The sequence below is a fragment of the Metopolophium dirhodum genome, chromosome 1, assembly GCF_019925205.1.
Source record: "Metopolophium dirhodum isolate CAU chromosome 1, ASM1992520v1, whole genome shotgun sequence".
NCBI lineage: Eukaryota > Metazoa > Arthropoda > Insecta > Hemiptera > Aphididae > Metopolophium > Metopolophium dirhodum.
In genome coordinates, this window is record NC_083560.1 from 32,891,847 (window position 1) to 32,898,137 (window position 6,291).

The 6,291-nt window shown below is 28.9% G+C and overlaps 1 pseudogene; it reads right to left on the minus strand.

Moving 5' to 3' along the window:
- Nucleotides 1-2,107: 2,107 nt before the first annotated feature.
- On the minus strand, nt 2,108-2,618 carry LOC132934150 (uncharacterized; annotated as a pseudogene).
- Nucleotides 2,619-6,291: the final 3,673 nt, after the last annotated feature.

Sequence of the window (6,291 nt, forward strand, 5' to 3'; positions counted from 1 at the left end):
TGCACTAAACAATAATTTATATTATTGTGTCCAAATTTAGAGAATCTAATAAATAGTTTTAAATTAATGCAAACTTTCATATTTTTTCATTGGCTTCTAATAGTAACAATATGATAAAATCAATAACAAGTAAAAATGTGAACTTATAATCTTTTTTAGAGTCTACAAGCAGTGACGTATCTAGAATTTTCCAAATAGTGGGAGGCACACATTCGATTAAACTATAATACATCATTACATAAATAATAAAAATCAATTACTAATATTAACCATCAATTTCATACGTTCAATGATGTTGGGAGAGGGCATGGCCCCTAGGTCTTTCCCTGGATATGTCACTGCCTACAAGCTGCAAATAAGAATAATTATATTTGATAATCCATCAAAAATAAGAGTTGTTATTAAGTGTACTTTATAAGATTGTTTTAGATTCTGAGCAGAGCATATGAATGTATTGGTTCTACAATGATGTGTTTTTTTTTTCTGTCCGTCAGCAACATTTTGGATAGTAAGCATGCTTCATTTTTGAGATCGGCATCTTTTCTGATATACAAGTGTACCCAGTGCCGCATTTAGACATTGTGCACCCCGGTGCAAAAAAAATTGACGCCCCTAAGCCCCGGTGAAAAAAATTTGCTCCCCCTTAAGGGGCCTAACCACGGAAAATATTTGAGATAGATCTTCATTATCCTTTTAAATTTTGAGCAAAGAAAAGAATATTTGTTTTACAATGTGTGCTTTTTTTTCAAAAATATTGTTTAGTAATTGCTTGATCCTCTCTCCACAAAGATTCATTTGAATTTATGGGACATAAACCTTGCTTATAATTCATCATAATGGTTGTTTTTTTTTTTAATATATTGAAGTAGGTACTTCATGAATAAATAAAATAAAATTACATAAAACTGCAAATTAATATTTTATATTTTTTTGTGTATAGTATTTTATAAAAATAATGTAACTATATAATATAATATTTACATTTTTCTTCTACTCTGTAGTGTTGCAAATTCTTGAATTACTTGGTTTAAGATTTTACATATTTTAAACTATTTATTTTTGGAAATTTTGATTAGGTTAGGTTAACTCTACATAGGTAGTTATAACTTAAATTGTAACTTTTAAAAACCAAAATCGAAATCAGATTCTCGAAAACAGATTTTTCGTAAAAATTCCCGTTTTTTCTTAATATTTCGTTTGTTTTTCACGTCGCTTTTGAAAATTACTGGGAAATTTTTACTTTTGACCCCTCAAAGTACCAACTAGATTCAGTTTTCTATCAGAAAGTAAATCCAAGCACTTTCACTGTCCTAAAAGGTAATGACAGACACAAAAAAAAAATTTAAAAAAAAAACATACATCAATACATTTAACTTAACTCTAGAACCTTATACCTAAGACTATCGTTTTTTTACTTTGTTTTTTCTTGACTGTAGGCCACCATTTGGTGTCCCCTGCTATATAAATAGTTTAAACTATAAAGTATGTAGATATGATAAAAACACTTCAAAATTCATGACAAATTGTCTAAATGCTTTTATAGAATCAACTGGACATCTTATGTGTTTGATTTCCATATAGAGTAAAGGAAAATTAAATTACCAACCTAAAGATGTACTAATAGTCTGTCATAAAGCTGAAAAAGGAATTTGATGTTACCACTCAACATACTTCACTACAACTAAAAATAAAATGTATTTAGTAAATAAAATAAACACAAATGTTGAAATGTACATAAATCAAATAACCAAATATTTTGAAAATCAATCAAAATTTTTAAATCGTCTCATTGCAACAAACTTAATTGTTTAAAAATATATAAATATACGTATATTACATACGTATAATACACGGATATACGTTTTATACTGACTACGATAATACTGTATACCTACAACTAGTGTTGTACATTAAATAGATAAGAAGATACATGCAAAAAAATATATTCACTAACTTCTAACAGATAATTTTTTAATAAATGAAATCAAACATAATACGGTATAATTTAGAATATTTATTTTATGATAAAACAAATATATAGCTATTATTATCGTTTACAATCAAATCTTATTTAAATCATATCATTAATATACATTTATTGATTCACCTATAAATTACAATCTCTTGTTGTAGCATATTGGCAACCAAGATTTTGCCAAAATTCTAATCTTTCTCTTATAAGTAACATAGCAGATATCGATGTACCTAACCTTGGAGCTAAAAATGCCAAACCGACACCCGGTATCATTGCCGTCAGAGATAACCCAAAACTAGTTGACTTGATGAGTGTGGTTGCTGTTACTGTTTTTTCTAAGATTTCTGAACACTGATTGTAGTCTCTATGATCCTTATCCAACGAAGTTTCCATTTCTTCAAACACTTCTTTCAAATGCAAACCAAATCGACCGGACATCATCATTTGCGCGAACGCTAACGTTGCACCGGTTACCGGTATTGCGCTCAGTGTTGTCAATACCGTGGAAATGGATTCCTGTGTTATTAACGCCGTTCGTAGATCTTCGATCTGTCTATCGTTTCCACAGTACGAGGAAACATTGGGTAAACATAATGCAATTGCTAACCATATGTAAAAAAAACGCAGAATTTATTGATTTCATTTTTATTGGCACGTAGGTACAGCACAAAATGTGTAAATATCCCAAGAGGTACGCCTGATATTCGTACGAGTCGTAATGTGCTTACTCAAGCGTCTGTAAACATACAATACATATATGTTATACATGTAAAACAAGGTAATCTCTCAAAAAGTCCATTTTTAAAAAAGTTGGACAAAAAGTAAAAAAATACAAAATATTCTATTAAATTTAATATTTATTTAAAAAATATAATTCATTTAATTAATATTACATTATATTTGAATTTTATTGTTATGATGTATATATTAATCATGATCTGTTGGAAGGCTGTGCTAAATACATTAAGAGTTTTAGTTTTAAAAGCCACTTAAAAGAATTAAAACTTTTTCCCTTATAATAATTAAATGGCAGAATTTTTGCTTTCGATTATATACCAGAACACAACAAACAATGCATGAGGTCTGTGGATCATATAAATGTAGGAACAATTAAATAATCGGCAACTGAAATGTTATATTTCATCGGGTATTTTGGGTTGACTTATCGGTGATTTTGTGGCAATAGGTGAGCCAATTTGGGACTTTTATTTACTAGAGTCTTAGATATTGCATTGTAAATATCACTCAAAGAAAACAGTTGTTTGTTATTAGAGACTGTCGTAGGAAAAATAAATTAATTTTATTTAAAATTTAGTAAAAACGATCTTCTTACTCATTATATCTCCATGATAAAAAACATGGTACTGTTGTTCACTTACGATCAAAGTGGTACAAAGCAAAACAAAGAATTTCAAAAATTTCAGCAAGCCCCTCTTTTTACAATTCTAGTTGAATTAAATATTAGGAAGGGAAAATTATGTAGCATAATTAATATTGGACCTAGGAAAATATTAAATTCCTTAAAGCTTATTTAAATAAAAACTGAAATCAATCTTAGTAGTGATGAACCATTAATTTTTGTTAATAGGGCTGAAATTAAAAGAACTCGTTATAAAGTCAATAACATACATATTATTATAAATAGAGATGTAGATTATGAAAACCCAATATTTATATTAATTAAAGATATTAAAGTGCATTATTTAAGTGCAATATTATGTTGTTCCTCCAATAATATATAATCAACAAACATATAGCTATCAATACTATATTTTGGTTCCTATAACAATACTTTTTTTCTAGTGTACGATTCTTATAGGTACTTATCACTTACCTACTGCTTACATAGTACATGATAATTCCATTTACAAATTTTAAATAATAGTCAATATAAGAGTTAGTTCAAAAATATATGAGAAAAAATCATTCTTTTAAATATGTTAAATTAAAAAAATCGTCAATTCAAACATCCGATCACTCTACAATACGTAATAATAATAATAATTTAATAAAAATAACGTTTTCTTAAACAATGATATATGTGAAAAATTCTCCTATTGTCAACTCATTATTACTAATTATTGTATATATATATTATAATATAACAGAATATATATATTTTTTATATTTTCTTCTTCTTATACCTAACAAAAATAAAATTGAAATTCACTATAGTTAGGTAGGCAGGTACCTATGTATCTATCTGACGTTTACTTCGACTGTACCCATTGAATGTCGGTTATTATTATTATTACTTTGTTGTGATCGAAGTTTGTACTGACTAATTTAGATTGTGAGCAGAGTCATTCTTTACAGACATTTTAAGTAAAAATTTAGACAAAATTACATAATATTAAAACCGAGAATAATGATTTTAAATAATTTGTTGTAAGGAATTTAAAAATATTAACACAACTTTGCTAAATTAAAATTAATAATTGATCACTCGTATCTAAATATCTCTATTTATAACAATGGATCCCTTTTTCCCTTGGTCATCGCATCACGCGTTAACAGCTACACAGATTTCGCTAGTTCTTTTTTTATTGTGTTCGTAATTGTCAGGAAAAGGTTCTTAGGTCATACAATTTTAGAAAAATCCACCGGTAAAGTATAAAATTTGGATGTCAAATAACACACAGTGGTGCATTTGTCCAGAAAAAAATAAACTAAATAATAAAAAATTAGTTGGAGATTAAAAAAATAATAGTGCTTGATATTGGTTACGGGCATGTTTGTTGATTTGTATTATTATTGTTTGTCAGTATATATATATCTTCTAACTATATAAATGTGAAATGAAAAACTTTGTACAGAGTAGACTCTGGAACTATACTTATCAGATCTTCTTGATATTTTCTTTAAACGAAAGACTATATCACGGAGAAGGTTTCTATGAAAGAACAATTTAGGAAAATCCACTGGAAAAGTAGAAAATCTGGGTGTCAAAAATACAACAGAGACGCAACAGGTTAGGTTAGGATTTTGTGTTCATTGATTATAGTAATCCACCATAGGTAGATACTAACTTTGATACTTTAGAGTTAAATCATACACTTACATACAAACAGCACGGGGTCGGCGATCTACCGCAGGTAGATTGCCTACCTAATAATGTACTCCTGCGAATCAGAATATTTATTCTGGGTAACGGAAAAGTTAAGATTAATTTTGAATACCATACACCGAATATTAAATAACGAATTGAACAAAGTTTGAGTCATATAGAGTTGGTATATTTAACGGGCAACAAAGTGCACGGGTCCAGCTAGTATTAGGGTGTAACTAGTTAAGATGGTGCGCTTAATGTTATTTTTATCCTACTACTGAATATTATTAGTTGAGTAACGAATTGATAATTTGTCTTCGATTGTAAAACATATGTATAATATGCACTTACCTCGTGTTCTATTGAGCAAGATGTGTAGATTCTCGTTGGAATGTATACGTCTCTGATTGGTATGAGTCGATGCCCGTTATTAACACTTTACGGTTTACACTACAATATCCTGGTGTTAGAACAAACGCAGTAGTAAGTTAACTTTGTGAAGAAAGATTAATTTCGTGTCAAAAGAAAGACTGGTCGGTGTTGTGTGGTTTCGCTGAGGGTGCCGTCGACGTGGTAATCTGTGTTGATCTGCCGTATTGCGCTGAGTGTACTACTGGACTGAGTCTATTGTCTGTGCGTGGCGTTTATATAGGGAAGCGATTGTCTTATCCCCACTCTATTGTATTGGTGAAACGTTGGAATTAATTGTTCGCGTTTATTATATGAATTGCGCATGTGCGCGTATTCGTGTTTTGTATATGGTATATTCTCATACATGGGCATTTTTTTAGTGTATAGACGTCTCGTAAAGATTGTTATGTAATTGTTGAGGAATGTTGGTTGGCTAATATTCTTTTGTATTGCGAAATATGTTTTACTTGCGTTTGTATTCTTACACCCAAGTATGAGATTACCTGGTACATTCATTTTACAAGTTTACTCAAATATATAGTGTATTATTCATATATTACAATAACGATGTATAATTATAACGAATAAATAATTTATTTTATGTAACCTAAAATGTTTTTTTGTGTTTATTACACTGGTGTGATTATAGTATTGATATACTTTCTAGTTTTTTTATAGTAAATTTTGTAAAAATTGGTTTAGGTATACCTATAATACAACGCGAGTCGTTAACTCAATAATTTTACTTAATTATAACTTATTTTTTGGTGCAGATTTGAAATGCTCTTTTAGAATTTGATCTCAAGCGTTAATACAAAATTCTAATAAAGCCTTGAAATTTCTTTTTTGATTTTTA